Source organism: Hylobates moloch, unplaced genomic scaffold (assembly GCF_009828535.3).
Source record: "Hylobates moloch isolate HMO894 unplaced genomic scaffold, HMol_V3 SCAFFOLD_15, whole genome shotgun sequence".
In the NCBI taxonomy this organism is placed as follows: domain Eukaryota; kingdom Metazoa; phylum Chordata; class Mammalia; order Primates; family Hylobatidae; genus Hylobates; species Hylobates moloch.
In genome coordinates, this window is record NW_026652290.1 from 20,796,981 (window position 1) to 20,815,005 (window position 18,025).

At 35.2% G+C, this 18,025-nt stretch overlaps 1 long non-coding RNA gene across 1 annotated transcript; it reads left to right on the top strand.

Moving 5' to 3' along the window:
* Positions 1–3,255: 3,255 nt before the first annotated feature.
* On the top strand, positions 3,256–15,994 carry LOC116483185 (uncharacterized). Its single transcript, XR_009210076.1, has 3 exons — positions 3,256–3,380; positions 15,331–15,481; positions 15,775–15,994. It is a non-coding gene; the product is annotated as an uncharacterized LOC116483185 (long non-coding RNA).
* The last annotated feature ends 2,031 nt before the right edge of the window (positions 15,995–18,025 follow it).

Below are 18,025 nucleotides of genomic sequence, written 5' to 3' on the forward strand. Positions count from 1 at the left end.
TCTCCTTAGACCTTCAACAGAGTACAACTCTCTTTTGAGATGAGAGAAGGTCATTAAATGTAAACCTCTTCAAATCTCCCTCCCTACCGCATCCTTCTACCTCATTTAAGTTCAAGCCCTAACCCTGGAAAAGAGGGCTCGATCTGGTGCACATGCCGGTAATACCAAAATCTGCTAATGAATCTTGTTCAACAACTCTTTTTTAAAAAAATTCTTCAATACTACAACATCTTTCTTACTAATTAACCTTTCTCCCTCATTTTTTTTTTTTAAAGGAGAATAAAATTCAGTCTGGTATTTTATTTATTTATTTATTTATTTATTTAAGATGGAGTCTGGCTCTGTTGCCCAGGCTGGAGTGCAATGGCGCGATCTTGGCTCACTGCAATATCTGCCTCCAGGGTTCAAGCTATTCTCCCACCTTAGCCTTCTGAATAGCTGGGATTACAGGTGCCTGCCATCATGCCCGGCTAATTTTTGTATTTTAGTAGAGATGGGGTTTCACCACGTTGGCCAGGCTGGTCTTGAACTCTGACCTCAGGTGATCCACCCACCTCAGCCTCCTAAAGGGTTGAGATTACAGGCATAAGCCACCATTCCTGGCCTCAATCTGTTATTTTAGATGTGACCTTAGGAGTAATTTCCCTTATATGTAGCCAAATTTCTCAAAAAAGTGGCAGACTATTCTGTATTTTTTTTTTATTTTTACTTTTTAATCATTTTGCCTATGCATTCATTGAGCACTTGTCTGTTCTGACTTCTCTTCTCTGAGGCATAGGATGATACTAATGAATATATCTATTTTGAAATTATGCCTTTTTTTGGCCTCCAAAGCAAACTTTTAATAATGGAGTCTATTTTGTCTTCCACCAATATCCAGCCACCTCTATTCTTTTTCTCATAAAGTTTCTGCTTCCCTTTATTCACCATTTAAAAATTCAATTGTTTTTAGGTTTGTCCCCTTGTCTCTCTTCAGTTTTAATACTGAGCATTGGCTCAGAATTATCTCCTACCTTTATTCAATAGTCTTTCATGAACCTTACAAACCACATGGTTCCCCCCCATAAACCTCTATTATAGTATTTGACATCCTTTATTGAAATGATTTGCTTTTTTGTCTATTATTCTATTATTCTCCTATTTGTCTATACATTTTTTGTCTATTATTATTCCCATAAAACCGTGGAGTGTTTAGATACAGGGACCATGTCCTCTTCATCTTTGAGCACCTCATGTGCAGCATAGAGTCTCAATCTACTGTATCTATTGTATGATTGAGTAAATACAGATCTACTCAATCTATTGTATACACTCAAGTATTCATTGATTGAATAAATGAGTAAACATACCTTTTGACCTAAAGTAGATTACTCTTTTCTTGTGACAGAAATTCTCATGTTTATCAGACAAGGAAGTACGAGCAAGATCAGTTGCTGATGTTAGCCTTCTCTTTTCAAGATTCCGAACAACTTATCTTCTTTCTGACACATTAATTATTTGCATATATTTATAATGTTGCATGACTCTCTTTTATATTTATTTTTACTTTTCTCCAATTTTGCCTTAAATTTATTGAGTTCCAGAAAATCCCTCTGTTTCTTATTTTAAAACTGATGTGTATTTGTGAATTTTGATCAGTGTGGCTCTCAGCAGATGAGCTTATTTTTAAATCCCTGGTGGCCCGTATGCATTAAAATAGCAAGTAAATGAAAAAAAGGCAGAGTTTTATGTGGGGAAAAGAAAGAGAGATCAGCCTGTTACTGTGTCTATATAGAAGGAAGTAGACATAAGAGACTCCATTTAGTTCTGTATTTGAGATGCTGTTAATCTGTGACCCTACCCCCAACCTTGTCCTTGCAAGAGACACGTGCTGTGGTGACTTAAGGTTAAAAGGATTTTGGGCGGTGCAGAATGTGCTTTGTTAAACAAGTGCCTAAAGGCTGCTTATGGTTAAAGGTCATCACCATTCTCTTAAATCTAGAGAAAAAGAAAAACATTTGTCTCCTGCCCGTCCCTGGGCGATGGAACATCTCTAGGTAAAACACTTTGTGTGCTTTGTTTACTGAGTAAGGAGAAAACCGCCTTTAGGAATAAGGTGGGGCTTGCTGGAGCAATACTGCTAAAAGGTTTATGGAGATGTTCGCATATACATCTCAAGGCACAGCATCTTCTTTTAAACTTATTGATGTTACAAGGATTTTTTGTTCATATGTCTTACTGCTGATTTCCTCCCTACAATGATCCTACTGTCCAGTCACTCCCTTATCTTTTTGATGGTAAAGATAATTATGAATAAATACTAAGGGAACTCAGAGGCCGGGTGCCGGTGTGGGTCCTCTGTAAGCACAACACCGGTCCCCTGGGCCCCGCTTTTCTTTCTCTACACTTTGTCTCTGTGTCTTATTCCTTTTCTCAAGTCTTTCGTCCCACCTAACGAGAAGCACCCACAGGTGTGGAGGGGCAGGCCACCCCTTCAGTTTTAAATGAGCTTTCTGAATTCAAGTTGATTCACTTGCACGTTTGGAATCGTATAGCTAATTCATTCACTCAAGCTACTCATGCTACTCAAAATCTAACATCCTTATATCCCATAAGTGAATAATCACTTTCACTGTCCTCTCCTTGCTGGAGAGATGGGAAGAGTAACTTACTAATTAATGACCTCATAATATCCTCCAGTTTGAATGGTCTCTTAAATTTGCAGTGAATTCAGATTCATAGTCTTCTGAGCTAGTTTAGTCTCCTTTTGATGATTCAGTTTCTTCCAGGTGATTGCTCAGGTTTCCTATACTGCCTGTTCATCTTCTGGATGGCTTACTGAGTGGTTAGGATCGGGGAGAAGGCACCACAATTCTGGCTGAAGAGTAATTCCTGTAGTCTGTGATGTCCTTTGCTGCTCTGGTCCCTGGATTTATGACCACTAATTTGCAACCTGTTCAATCTACTCCTTTGGGCATTGAATAGTACCCATTGCCATAGTCTGATCAGAAATTTGCACCAGTATCAAAGAATCCACTCTCCCTATCTCTTTGTTCCATACCAGGCCACTGCTTGTGGTCCTGCCTTCTCTGCCCTTCCATAATCCCTCATTGTGACTTATTGGAATTTTTGGAATGCATGCATGCCCTCTGTGGAACTTGCTGAGCCAGGAGTGTTCTGTAAGGCTGTTAATTAGGACACATTTCCTAGCAAATTGTGTACTCTCTCTCCAAGGACATATTGGGTATGGCTTAAAGGCTTGGAGTCTTTCCAAGCTATTCTTCCCAATCTAAGCATGCCCTTACTCATCACTGGCCAATTTATTGGAATTTTTAAATATTTTCTCTCTCCTTGAGGTTCCATGGCAAGAGAGAGAAACAGAGAAAGAAACACAAAGATGGGTACGTCTGTCTCTTGCCTTTACTGTAGTCCCCTGCCCTAGAAATCTTCCGCTTTATTCACTTCCTCCTTCTCCTGGAGAAGACTTCTGTTCCATAAAACACCAAGGTAAAACCCTGCAGTTCTGGCCCCTAGTATGTCTGTGGCATGCCAAAGAATTTAGAAACACCTCTTTCATCTTAATGATTCTCTTAAAACAATATCATTGCTATGTTCATACAAGAAGTGTTTGTGACATATATGTGAATAATTGCATTTTAGTTCTAGCTGGTATCAAATACCTGTTGATAGGTCAGTATGGAGATATAAGGCAAAAAGACATAGAAGATCCTGAAATAAATGAATAAACATTTGCAAATACATTTAACCTCTACACACATTTTAATAGTTTTTATATCCTTGTCATGGACATCATAGTACCCTCAAGACAAATGTACTCATTCTAACTAGGTGCTGGAAATATTGCCTCTTAATGGCGCTGCATCCCTCTCCATTGACTGACCTTGGCAAAGAGGAGCTGTCTCATCTGAAGTTGTGTCCCTTCTTTGAGGCAGGCCTATTTTCAATAACTGGTTGATGAAGGGTACAAAGGCTAAATCTTTTGACTTCAGAACAACTCTGAATCTCAGCAGCAGCTGCCATACAATCTGCTGAAGCTTTGGAGGCAAATATATCTCAGTTCAACCTCTCCCCCTGTGAAAGTCAGCTCCTTCTATTTCCTTACAGGTGTTGTCCTGAGAGCTCTCCTCAATCAATCTTCTGCAAGTAAATCTCTCTTTAAGACTCTTTTTTAGAAAATCTGACCTCTGATAATTGAATGGAGATTTTGGAGCCAGATGCCCTACTCTGTGAAAACTGCATTATAGTACAAGATTCCCCTCTAAGCAATTGTATTTTCCTCACTCACTCACATAGATTTTTCTCCACAGCTCTCCTCAGCAATCACCTCATGCATACAAATCTTCATCAGAGTCCGCTTCTTATGGAAACTCATCTATGATAATCCATCACTATTTTAGGAATAGTAAAGGGAACAAAATATTGTGCAGGTGAAAAACTAAGATAGCAATCCCTTAAATTTTCACAGTAATTTTATATTTTGCCAAGCAAAGTGATATTATAATCTTTGATTTGATCTACTTGAGTAAAATAGTAGGAAAGGGATAACATTGAAAGAAACCAAGTAGCAGTATTTACTGAGGATTAACCTTTAAACCTATAATATTGACTTGAATTTCTGTATATTAACCTATACTTCTGATACTGACAGAAGGCAGCCAAATGGCTAGGCAAATAAAGATGGGTCCCTGGTGAAACCTCACCTTAAAGACAAAAAACAGTCCTAAGGCTGAAAGACCTAACTGCTAATCCTGCATGAAACCCACAACCCAGAGTGAGAACTTCTGTTACTGTTTGCCCACCCTTTCCTGATTTATTCTTTCTAAATAATGCCTTTTAACCAAACGAATGTTGCCTTTTCCAATACTGTTATACTACAGCTTGCTCCTTCCCTATTCTGAGCCCATAAAAGCCCTAGACTCAGCCACATTGAGAGGACTTTTTCTGCCTTCTGGTAGGGGGACCAACCCTGCATCCCCTTTCTGTGGAAAGCTGTTTCATCATTCCATAAAACTCCCCAACTTGCTCACTCTTTGATTGTCAGCATATCCTCATTCTTCTTGGATGCTGGACAAGAACTTGGGACCCACCAAGAGCAGATACCCAGAAAGTCTGCCTTGCAGGCCTTCTGCCCTCATTGGCAGAGGGCAGCCACCACTCACAAAAGGGCCAGGGGCCGACTGAATGGCCAACCAGATCCTGCACTCACTTGCTCACATGCTCCTTCCTGCAAGGGGTTGAGTGTAGCAGGCCAAGTAGACATGGCAACCCTGCTGTGAGTCCAGCAAAGGGACCAAGAGAAAATTCCTGTCACTTTCTCTAGTGGTCTAAGAAAGGTTTTGATCTTACTACCACGGAAATAAATAGTAAACAGGCCCAATGAGAATTCAATCTTCCTATATCTTGCAAATAATTTATATGACCACATTAAACACATTGAAAATCACAAAGAAAGAGAAGTACATCTTTGAAAGTATGTGAAACAAGATTCAGAAGAAAACATTTCATATTCTCTAGCACAGGGGTCCCAACCCCTGGTCTACAGACCAGTACCAGTCTGTGTCTTGTTAGGAACCAGATCGCACAGCAGGGGATGAATGGTGGGTGAGTGAGTGAAGCTTCAACTGTATTTACAGCCTCCCCTCATTGCTCAATTACCACCTGAGCTCTGCCTCCTGTCAGACCAGTGGCAGCATTAGATTCTCATAGGAGAATGAACCCTATTTTGAACTGCATATGTGAGGGATCTAGGTTGTGTGCTCCTTATGATAATCTAACTAATGCCTGTTGATCTGAGGTGGAACAGTTTCATCCTGAAACCATCCCCAACCCACCATCTGTGGAAAAACTGTCTTCTATGAAACCAGTCCCTGGTGCCAAAAAAGGCTGGGGACCACTTCTCTAGAATATAAGAATATCTAGCTTCTGTAAATTAGTTGCAAAAGTCATGAGGAGATAAAGCCTGAGAAACAAACAGGCATCGGGGAGCAATGAAATAAGTATGCATGAAGTAAAATGTGTAAAGAAATTAAAGCAAATTTAGAGCATCCACACTGGCAGCAGTAAAAGGCTGATATAATAAAGCAAAAAATAAAAGTTGCACATGGGAGACGAACTCAGGAGCTTTTCCTGTATTAAAATGGAAAAATAAGTGAAAATAACTAATATGAAGGGAAAAACTAAAGAATCAAGTGAAAGATCATTTGCAATGCTGTGTGTAGAAAAATGGTAAAAAATATAACGAGTGATAGAACAAATAATCCTTTTGTGTACTAAAGAAAGTCTTTATATGAAGTACTTATGGGACAACAAAATCAATTTTAAAAAACACATAAGGATTTATCATTGCAATTTTTGATAATTATAAGGAGTGGGGAACAATCAGATTAAAGTTCTTGATGAAACACTCTTTTTTAAAAGTGACCTTTAAAACATTTAACAATCTATGTTGGCTAATATTTGCAAAGATATTCCTGTATATGTTGGTTTTGGAAAACAAATGAGCACACAACTCCTTATTTCAAAAGTTTTATTTCAATGTGCTTCACTATTTGCAAATATGAAACTTAACTATAGAAGAAAGACATAGAAGGCAATAATATATAATATCACTTAAAACACACTGGGGTTATAGTTAAGTAATTCCTTTAAATCAGGTTATAAAAACAAAACTGAAGGTTTAAATATACTTTATGTAAAAGGATATATATTAAATAATTATGCAATAATAACCCACAACAATTCTTTATTGAATTACTACACTATCCAAGCATAATTGATATGCATCTTATATAACTTTCATCATGATATTACCATGTATATATTTATATTTGACAGGTAAGTAAATAAAACAATTTTTTTTTCTTTTTCCTTAACGATCACAAAGTAAAAAAATAAGGAAAGGTTTTAAATCATCGGTCACCTGACAATAAATTTGACAACTAATTTATTCATCTGCTCCATGGAACATATACTAATATCTATATACGTTTTTTTTTTTTTAAAAGATCTTCAGATATGAGGAATTAAAAAACATAATTCCCCTCCCCACACTTACTGGAGGGGTTTTTAAATTAGTTATTGTTAATATTCCCACTGCTTCTAATTTTCCTAATGACACAATCTTACATATTTTTTTTTTTTTTTTTTTTTTTTGAGATGGATTTCTCTGTCCCCCAGGCTGGAGGGGGTGACTCGGCTCACTGCAACTCCCTCCAGGTTCACCCCTCCTGCCTCACCTCCGATAATGGACTACAGGCCCTCAAATTTTTAGTAGAGACGGGGTTTCACCGTGTTAGCCAGGATGGTCTCGATCTCCTGACCTTGTGATCCGCCCGCCTTGGCCTCCCAAAGTGCTGGGATTACAGGCTTGAGCCGCTGCGCCCGGCCTAAATTTGCCATCTTTTCTTTCTCCTATATAATTTGTCTTAATTTCTTTCTGTTTAGAGCTTTTTATTCTCTCCCTTTTTGACTTTTTTCAATAATGGCCAATACCATTATTTTTCCAAGGCCTATTGGCTTATTCTTTGTTTTTTGTTTTTTGTTTTTAAATTTTTTTCTATTTAATAGAGATGAGGTCTTACTATGTTGCTCACATTGGTCTTGAACTTCTGGACTCATGCAATCTGATCTCCCACTTCTGTCTCCTAAAGTGCTGGGATTATAGGTGTGAGTCACTGTCTGTGGCCTCACTGGCTTATTCTTAGCTAATTAGAATAGAGCCATAGATGCGTATATCTCCTTGGTTATTTTGTCTCCACATGCTTCTATATATTCCATGTATCCCATAAACAGATGATGAGAACATCTTTTCCAGCACAATATCCACCCGACATGCTGTTTTATATTTTATAATCTCCCTTAGTTGGCCTTCAAGGCTGTGATCCATTGGCCTCCTAACCCAATTTAACATCATACTCCTTGCTAGATCTAAGACTGAAAGTAGTGACATACAAGGTAAAATGCATGCACATTGAAAGTAGATAGACTAGAGTTAGAATTCAGGATTCACCATTTACCAGCTGTGAGACATTGAGGTCATTTGAATATTTTCCTCTTTAAGTAATCACATGTTTAATAATGAGAGTAGAATCCACATTGCAAATTTTTTTGTGATGACTACATTTCATACCTTTTTGAAATCAGTTATCCTGTTGTGAGGGCTCAAAAAATGCTAATCAATGTCCAAATTGAATGCATAGTTCAGTTGTGAAAGGTTTGTTCTTAAAATAATATATTCTCTCTTTCTCTCTCTCTCTTTTTTCTGTGTGTGTGTCCGTGTCAGAGGTGGGGTGGGATGAGGTGTGTGTGTGAGATTCCCAACTCAGAAGGTGGGGGCTTAAAGTATTTCAAAAATTGTAGGCTGTGTATTAAAATATTTATGAGGATTGTTAAATTACTACTTTTATGATAATAGTTGTGTTAATTTTATAATGGTATTCAACATATAATGTATGATTTTTGTTGTATTTCTTGTTTTTTTATCTCACATGTTTAGATGCTACTAAATAAATAAATAAATGTTCAAAACTTAAATTTTAAAAGAAAATATTTGTTGGTACTTTTGTTGTTACTATTGCCTTGGCTTTTGACATTAAGTTACTGTTGGGAAAGAAAGAACGTTTACACTACCCTTGACGTAACACATTTATAAGAAAGTAACAGTTAAATCTATAAAACTTATTTAAAAGCTATTGGTCAGAGCACAGTTTCATTTTAAAGTTGTCATTTAAAAATACTCAAATGCACATAATAAAAGTTGACATTTCATAGTATTATCTACTATTCAAAAAGAATTCTTATTATTTTTCACTATTGATGTCATGTTGAAAGATAATAAGATTTTAAAATTCTGAACTTTACATGAAAATAGGAACATTTCCTACTGTGTATTAAATGTTAAGCAGTAGTCTTCTTTAAGAGAACGAGGGGAATTGGAACACATTTTCAATAGACCCCTACCCTCTGCATCACGAAATATAGAAATAGTGTAAAATTTGTATTGTGTTAACTAAGTAATGCATGAAGAGAAATTCAGTATGAATAAATAAATCTGTAAGAGAAAATCCTGGAGTGTGCACTTCTTTGCAGAGGTCCTTATGGTATATAGATAGGTAGGTAGCTAGACAAACCTGTGGAAAGATAGAGACTATTACTAGCAACACTGCTAATTTCCCTATTGTTTGCCATCAGGATCTTTGGTATTCAGTGAGTAGAATTTTTAATCTTTACTTTGGGAAGAAAAAAACAGGAGGCAGGCTTCTCTAAATTAACAGAGTACTATGACAAGATCTTATTTTTAAAAGTCTCATGTATTTAACACTATTTAAATACTACTTTGTGTTTTAATTACTTACTTTGTGTTTTAAACAATTTTTTCTGTTACTTAGATGAGATTTAGAAATGTCAAAAATCAAGAAAATAGGAAAGAGAAAATTATTCATAACATCAACATCAAAACCATTTTAAAAGAATGTGTCTAATTTTCTTTTTGATACATGGTGATTAAGAAGTTTTAAAAAATGATAAAAATGTTGCCTCTCCTGAAGGAAAAGACGGATACTTTAGGGATATTAAATTTGTCGCAATGCAAAGCTTTATTGCCTCTAAAAGAGCCATTTCTCTAATAAATCAGGAACAGTATTTTAATTATGTATGGCATTTATGTCAGCATTCCAATCAGTGCAATTCATTGGGCTGCTTTCTTTTGTCAGGCGTAACACACAGAGAGATGAAAATTTATCTTGTAAACTCAAAAATCTCAAAATTTTTAAAAGAGATATAGAAATATATCAAAATAATATTTCAGATATTATTGGAACTTTTGACAGTCATCATGTATGAAACCACAAAAAAGCCTTAATAAATTTATAAAAATATAAACTCATTCTCTTATGGAAATTCAATAAAATTATAAATGAATAATAAAATGTCAGGCAATAGACCTTGTACTTGGAAAATTATAAACTCCCTTCAAACAATTATGGGTTAAATTAAAATTTCAGAATCTAGAAAATAAACTACATAACAGAACCTATCATATATAACTATCAAAGAGATCTGAGGTAAAGGCATTATATCAAACTTTCATAGTACTTGATGAAAAAGAAATAAAACTAAATGAAACACTTCTATAATTAGCTATCATAGCTCCACTTGTATTACACAAACTCTTTTCTTGAGAACAACTATAAAACAAGATAACATACCAGGAAAATAAAAATCCCAACTGTTTGAAGGCATGAGAAAGTGAGCAATAAATTCAGGACTTGAAGGGGCTAGAAGAAATATTCTTTCCCTGAATCTTTTCTCCTCTAAGGTCGTTTCTTGATTCCTGATGCAAAAATTTGCAGCCCGGTCAAATGCAACAACCTAGAGGTTTTGCAAAAGTATCAAAGGTCTGGGAAGATGAAAATTTGGAATCCAGATCAACTAAAGTAGCAAAGTCTTGAAACCAAGATTAGGGAACCAGATATTAGAAGCCAAGAAAAGGAAACTACAGATATGAGCGTGACCTTCTATGTGAATTTAGACCACAATTTATTGCCAAATTCGAAATGGGTAAGAGACAGCAACCAGCTATAAAGCTGGCTCACAGAGCTGAGGAAAAAAAACAAAAACAATATAATGCACAAGCTTAACAAGAAACTGTGTACTCGGTCAGCATGCTAGTATTTCTATTGAGATCCCTGATAAGATATAACCTAGGAGTAGGGCAAACTAGAATTAGACGTGACTTCTTCCCTTTTAACAGCCACTCCAGGTCCAAAGGACTTCAAACAAGTGCAATTGCTAATGGGGTCAGTTGCTTATTCACCCTACTCGCACTACAGTCCATCCAAGAACTATCTTCTATTAGGAGACATGTGGTATCATCTAGAGGCTCTGTGATTTAATATATACAGCATCTAAAATTAAATATAAAATGTGGTAGCTACATGGTGTGATAGAAGGTAGTGACCAAATGCTAAGATAAAAAGTCAACATAAAGACACCTGAAATAGTTCAGATTTGGGAGTTATCAGGCACAGACCTTCAGTTTGCTGCGCTTAATATGGTTAAGAAATAGATGACAAGATGGAGCATCCCACAACTGAACCTAATCTTAAAAATATATAATTATACAGAAATTCTATAATAAAATATAATAATCAAAATTAAAAACTCAGTAGATGGGTATGATAGTAGAGTAGACGTAACATCCCCATTGAAATGGTACTAAGCATTTGGAAACTAATTAGGTTAAGAAAAGATCATGAGAGTTGGGTCATCATGATAGGGTTAGTGTCTTTATAAGAAGATACCAGAGAGCTGAATGGCTGGCTGTCTGCCGTGCGGGGACACAGGAAGAAAAGAGTTGTCTGCAAGCCACAGTGGAGACTATTCCCAGTAATTAAATAGGTAGCACTCATAGACTCTAGGGCTTCCCAGTCTTCAGAACTGTGAGAAATAAACTTTTATTGTTTAAGCTACCCAGTCTATATTACTAAATTATAGGAGCCCAACCGGAAGAAGACACCAGAATATTTTCTAGATCAGTAGAAAACATTGAGTGAAACAGGAAAATAGAAAAAGTTAAAAAATACAGATAATAGTATAAAATGATTATGGAAAAATATATAGTTCTAATATACAGGTGATTAAAATACTAAATTTAGATTTAGAATAGTTTCACAAGCAATACTAGATTTAGAATACTAATATTAGATTTAGAATAGTTTCACAAGCAATACTAGATTTAGAATAGTTTCACAAGCAATACTAGATCTAGAATACTAATACTAGATTCAGAATAGTTTCACAAGCAATATTTGAATAGACAGCAAAAGAGAGTTTATCAAATTAGTACAAATCCTATGCATGAAAATTCAAGGCGCCATGCAAACCCCAAGCGGGATAACCTCCCTGCCCCACAACGCGTAGCACATAGGGTACATTAAATAAAAGTATTAAAAACTAAAGTCAAGGACAAACGTTTTAAAACAGCTAAAAGAAAAAAAAAATTCATTTCCTTTAAAAATGAAGCTTTAGGAATGACAGTTATTTTTATCAGAAATTCTATAAATTAGAAGATGATAAACCAGTGATGAAAACACTATCAACCCAGAATTTAATATCTAATGAAAATACCCCTCCATGTAAAACACTGAATCTAAAATGTCTATTTAATGGGCCCACATCACTAAATCTAAACCGATCTCATTTCTTACTCCTTCCTGCTAAATTCCACATCCTTAATATGCATTTCCAAACATATTTTGCTAATTATGTTGACATAAATTTGAAAATTCATGCAATTCTTTTGGTGTTTACCTCACCTTCTTTTGTAATGTACTCTTTGGCTCCATTGGGACATGAGTCTAGTTATAGGTCTATCAGCAAAAAGAGGTGGATAATATGATTGAACATGTAAATAATATATAGGATTTCTTATATGGGTTTTCCTATCACGTGAAAGATGCATACCCATGAACATATTTGCATTTCTAAAACTGTGTTTTATAATAATTGTGATTATCTCTTTAGGTTAGATTTTTGATAAATTTGCTTTTAAAAATTCTTACTTTATTTCATTTTCCTAAATGAGCATTTATTAGTGGCATAAAAATCCCAAACATTAAAGATAATATATGTGAATTATTTATGCAATAAAATAATTTTTAATAAATACTACAAACCTAAACATTTGACACAGATTTATGACTTTCACAACCTCAACACTTAGAGTTAGATCTAGGGCTAAAGAGTATGTTTTCAGAGATGCAGGAACTGAATTATTAGGAATATTAATTACAATTTCAGTGTCTCAGAATAGAAGGCTCAGCTTAGGAAAAAATTGGTTTAGCACTAAGAATATTAAAGTAAAGCCCAACATACTTTTTAAAAATGAATGTCACAGGATGGATCACAGATCCATCTGAAATAATTTGCATGAATGAAATTTTGGTATTTCTAAGTTGAGTAATGCTGTAACTCCTAGAATTAGAAGGCCACAGAAAATACAGGACCTATGTGGAAAGCATAGCAAACATTTATGTGCAAAAAATAAAAATCAGATGTGGGATGGAAAAGTGAATTTAATCTTGGCAAAAGAGGCAAAATAATGTAAACATTTGGAAATATTTAGGACAGGACAAGTTAGGCTGGATCATAATAGGTGAAAATGTCTGGAGAACAATACCACTAGATGTAATATTTCTTTACTATGTTGTCACACATGGGATCATAAAATGTACATACCAACACAGTCTAGTTAAATAGCATTTTAGTAGTGTTTTTTTTTTTGTAAAATTATCACTGGAGGTCATGGCAGTGAGATTATCATATGCCTTTCATAACAGGTCACATAATACCTTTTATGTACATTAAATTTCAGGAAATGTTTTATCTCTGCAAACAAATTTGTAAATTTTCTACAGTCATAAAAAGAACACAAAAAAGCAAAAAACAAAACAATCACTCTTGTTATGGAAAGAAGAGGACATATAAAATATATACTATAAAAAACTTAATGGGTAGATTTCATCTTTCCTTTGATCAATATTGAAAAGAATGTATGTCAGACTAATTCTCATCTTTTAGCAATCCCAATAATGGACACAACTAACCGTATTTCCACCTACTAAAATATTTTCTTGTGTTCAATCGAAATGCTTTTTCTTTGTTTTTTTGCAGTGAAGTTAGGTGTGAAGTTGGCCGACTATAGGCAACAAGGCCATTTCTTATAGGGAATGTTGGTTCTGTTCAATAATATATGTTCAAAAAGCTCCTTTTCATGATGAAAACACCTGGGATAATATGGCTTTTGAATACTTTCTGATATTGCAAATAAATAAAACTTGAAGCCTTTGCCTAAGGAAAAAAGAGCAGACCTCAGGAAACGAGTTAGATGTGTTGGTGTCTTTGCACTTTACTGTTGCTGTGCATCACATTTATGAAGACATAATAAATAGTCATAATAGAAAAAGGGTAGTTAGAATAAAATAAAGTGGCCCATCAGGTATTCAGCCCAAGTTTATTACCACAATGGACTTGGGTTATAATTACCAACAGAGGAGAGAATAACTATAAGTTATTTTGATGTAAAAAGCATATTATACTAAGCCAACATAATAACACAGTTTTTATGAAGCACAATATTTACACTGAAGACTTACAGAAGTGCATTTTTCTAAAAGAAGAAGGTAGGTGTTGATAAGCTTCTACTGAATTTTACAGTTGCAATGAACAAAGATAATTGTCATGGCAAAATAATAAAAGTGTGTTGATTTTTGTTGCAATGCTTCAGAGAGATTAAATTATAAAATTAAAAAATACTTATTAAATAGTATGAAATGTCTTATGTTTAATGTATTTATTTTGAAATGACTTTTTTTATAGAATTTTTCTGTATATTAAATGTTGTTCATTATCCTTCACTAGTAGTATGGAGATTGTTCCTGTTGCTAAGAATGCTTTTCTGTAATACTTTAGTGAATTAATATAGGAGAAAATGCCTTTAAAGTAAGTATTTATTTAAATATCTACTTTATAAAACTCTCATTAAGATTTGATCTCAAGCCACTATGATTTTATCACTATATCTGATTTTACATTTGGAAGCTTAGAGAAAAATCAAATGTTATCACCAGTTACTTAATGTCTGGTAAGTAATTAAGGCTCATTAATATACATTTGAAAGCAAATGACAAGCTGTTAAAAAGAAAAAAAAAAACAGGGTCAGGAATAAGTCATGGTAGGACTAAGCTGTTATACTGGGACAACATGGAAAGAGGTATGAGTTTGTACAAAGACTATTTATACAAACCTGACTATAGGCTATATGTTGATGGACCAGATTGATCATGAGGAAAACACCTGATATAAAATAGTTGAATATCTTAAGTCTGGTGATACGCGAGTAGTTTTAGAAATGAAAGCAGAAATAAAAAATATGGTTGGGCACAGTGGCCCACACATGTAATCCCAGCACTTTGGGAGGCCGAGGCGAGTGGTTTGCTTGAGTTTGTGAGTTTGAGACCAGTCTGGAAACATGGGAAACCCCATTCTTCCAAGAAAAATAAAAATAAATTAGCTGGGTGCGGTGGGGCATGTCTATAGTCCCAGCTATTGGGGAGGCTGAGGTGACAGGATGGCTTGAGCCTGGGAAGCAGAGGTTGCAGTGAGTGGAGATTGTACCACTATCGCACCACAGTGGAGGCATCCAGTTCAGAGCTGAAAAATACCTTGAAATATTAATTTCCCATTTTTTTCTGAGATACCTTGTATATTTAAAATATAATAAACATGAGAAAATATGTCACATTATACTTTTACTGATTTAACTATTTTCAGATTCTCATACAGAAACAGATTAACAAACAGAAACAGCAACACTAGAGAACAGCAAAATAGTAACATTTCAAGAAAATAGATACACCTTCACAGTATGTGATGGCATCCACTTACTATCTACTGCCTCCATAACTCCTAAAGTCTTCTGAAGGTGAGTGCGCAACAAAAATGGTTAAAATAAAATGGTTAAGGGGGTAAAACATTTTTGAGCCATGTCTGTACCACAACAAAACACCTGATGGTTTAGTGAGAGCACAAAGGAAATAGCTCTGTGCTTTCAATTCCAGGTAGTATACTAAAAATAATAATCTTATTGCTTTCCACATTTAACAAATAGAAGTTAACTAATTGTCAGTAGGTAGTCCATTTACAGTCTCGTTTATTATTATTTTTATTCTGATTATATGTTTATTATTTCTCATTTTATCTATTTCCTCATTTCAGATTCATTAATGCTTTGAATATATGAGCCAACATTTCTTTTCACAGCCTTTTCACAACTGGGAATTCTTTAGAGAAATGCAATCTTACTTCATTTACTTACTTCATCAGTAATGCCATGACTATGCCTACCTAAGAAGAAAATATATCATGTGGCAGATGACTAGAAAGAAAAAGCAACAACAACAAAAGGCTGTGAAGATTTGATCATATGCCTATGTGTGTGGTGAATACAATATTTCTTTAATCGCAATCAGGAATATAAATCTTATTTTGATGCTATGACATAATAAAGTGCATTATTTTCCTGAAATTTTCCTCTTATCACTGTTTTATATTTGCATAAATAATCCATTTAAATACCTGATTCTGAGGTAACATTTGCTATAAATGGTTTTAATTTTATCAGGAGAAATATATTCAAAGGTGTTGCGAACTTACTTTATTTTCATCTATCAATTTATAATTTCTACACAACAAGGAATAAAAACAGATTTGCATCTCATGTCAGTATAGACAATAATTGTCTCTTCATTAATTTTACATTTGTCTATACACCTAAAAAGAAACCAAGGGGCTCATAGTGGAAAAAAAATACTTCTTGACATATTTTAGTCATTATTTCTGCAAATGTTTCTTGAGAATCTACCTTTTGCCAGGCACTTTGTGAAGCTATGGAAATAGCAATGAAAAAAAAGGGGCACAGGGGTGTGGGGATCCCTGCTTCTAGTGAGTGAAACACGTAGAAGAATGATAAACAGAATATTCCAGTTATTGACATGGTTTGGGTATTTGTCCCCTTTAAATCTCATGTTGAAATGTGACTCCCGATGTTGGGGATGGGGCCTGGTAGGAGGTACTTGGGTCATGGGGCCGGGTCCCTTATGAATGGCTCTCTGTGCTTTCCATGGTAGAAAGTGAGTTCTGGCTCCGTTAGTGCACCTGAGAGCTGGTTGTTTAATGGAGTCTCACATCTCCCTCTGGATAGGCATCCAGGCAAAAGAAACAGTAGGTGTAAAAATAGAAAGAAGATTAGCATGCCTGGAGAGGAGAATAAGAAAAACCAAGGTTGATGGACCACCTAAATTCTTGAACAAAATTTATTTAATGGAAAATTCTACGTTAAATCTTCAGGCAGTGTAAAGACGACGAGATTGAAATAAAACATGCATACTTCAGACTTTGAAAAAATAATTAGCTCCAGCTTTCTCACAGTGGGACCTATTCTAGAGAGGGTTACAGAAATCTCTATTTTTTTTTTTTTTTTTTTTTGAGACAGAGTCTCACTCTGGCACCAGCCTGGTTCAAGTGATTCTCCTGCCTCAGCCTCCTGAGTAGCTGGGATTACAGGCACGTGCCACCACGCCCAGCTAATTTTTGTATTTTTAGTAGAGATGGGGTTTCACCACGTTGGCCAGGATGGTCTGAAACTCCTGACCTCGTGATCTGCCCTCCTTGGCCTCTCAAAGTGCTGGGATTATAGGCGTGAGCCATTGCGCCTGACCAGAAATCTCTAGTCTAACATCATACCCATCTCACAATCAAATACAACACTGGCTTATGATGACACATACACTGGCGCTGATCTGGGGATTATTCCAACAATTACAGTCCTCTATTTTCCTACATTTTATTTTACTTAAACTGTTTTAAGCACAGCATACATAAAAACATTAAACAGATATACATTTACAGTTCTAAAAAGTTTTACAAAGTAAAAACATATACAACCGCCACTCAGACCAAAAAAACAGAAATTGACAGTACCAAAGAAGCCTCTTCTGCCCTCTTCCAGGAATTTTCATCTCCAAATTAACTTTTTTTTTTTAATTAGAGCAGACAAATTCTGCCTTTGCACATTACACACATGCTTGCACCCAATATATACTCTTTTATGTCTGTTGTTTTTGCTCAATATTACATCTGTGAGATTTATACTCACTGTGAGGTCTAAGGTGACACACATATTTTAATTAGTGAATAATCTCTATTGTATGAATACACCACAGTTCATTTATTCCCCTACTGTTGATGTTTAGGCTATGTGGAATATAGTGTGAAAACAATGATGCATTCATAAACGTTCATCAGCATTTACTCCAGATTTTAAATATCTTGCACACTGGAGTACATAAAAAATACATCAATGGATATGAAGTAATGAAAATACTGGGCAAAATGTTTGAGGCATAATCAGAGGCCAGGATGCTAATGTTAATAGGTCATTGCATTGTGTCCAATGGAATATACAAAC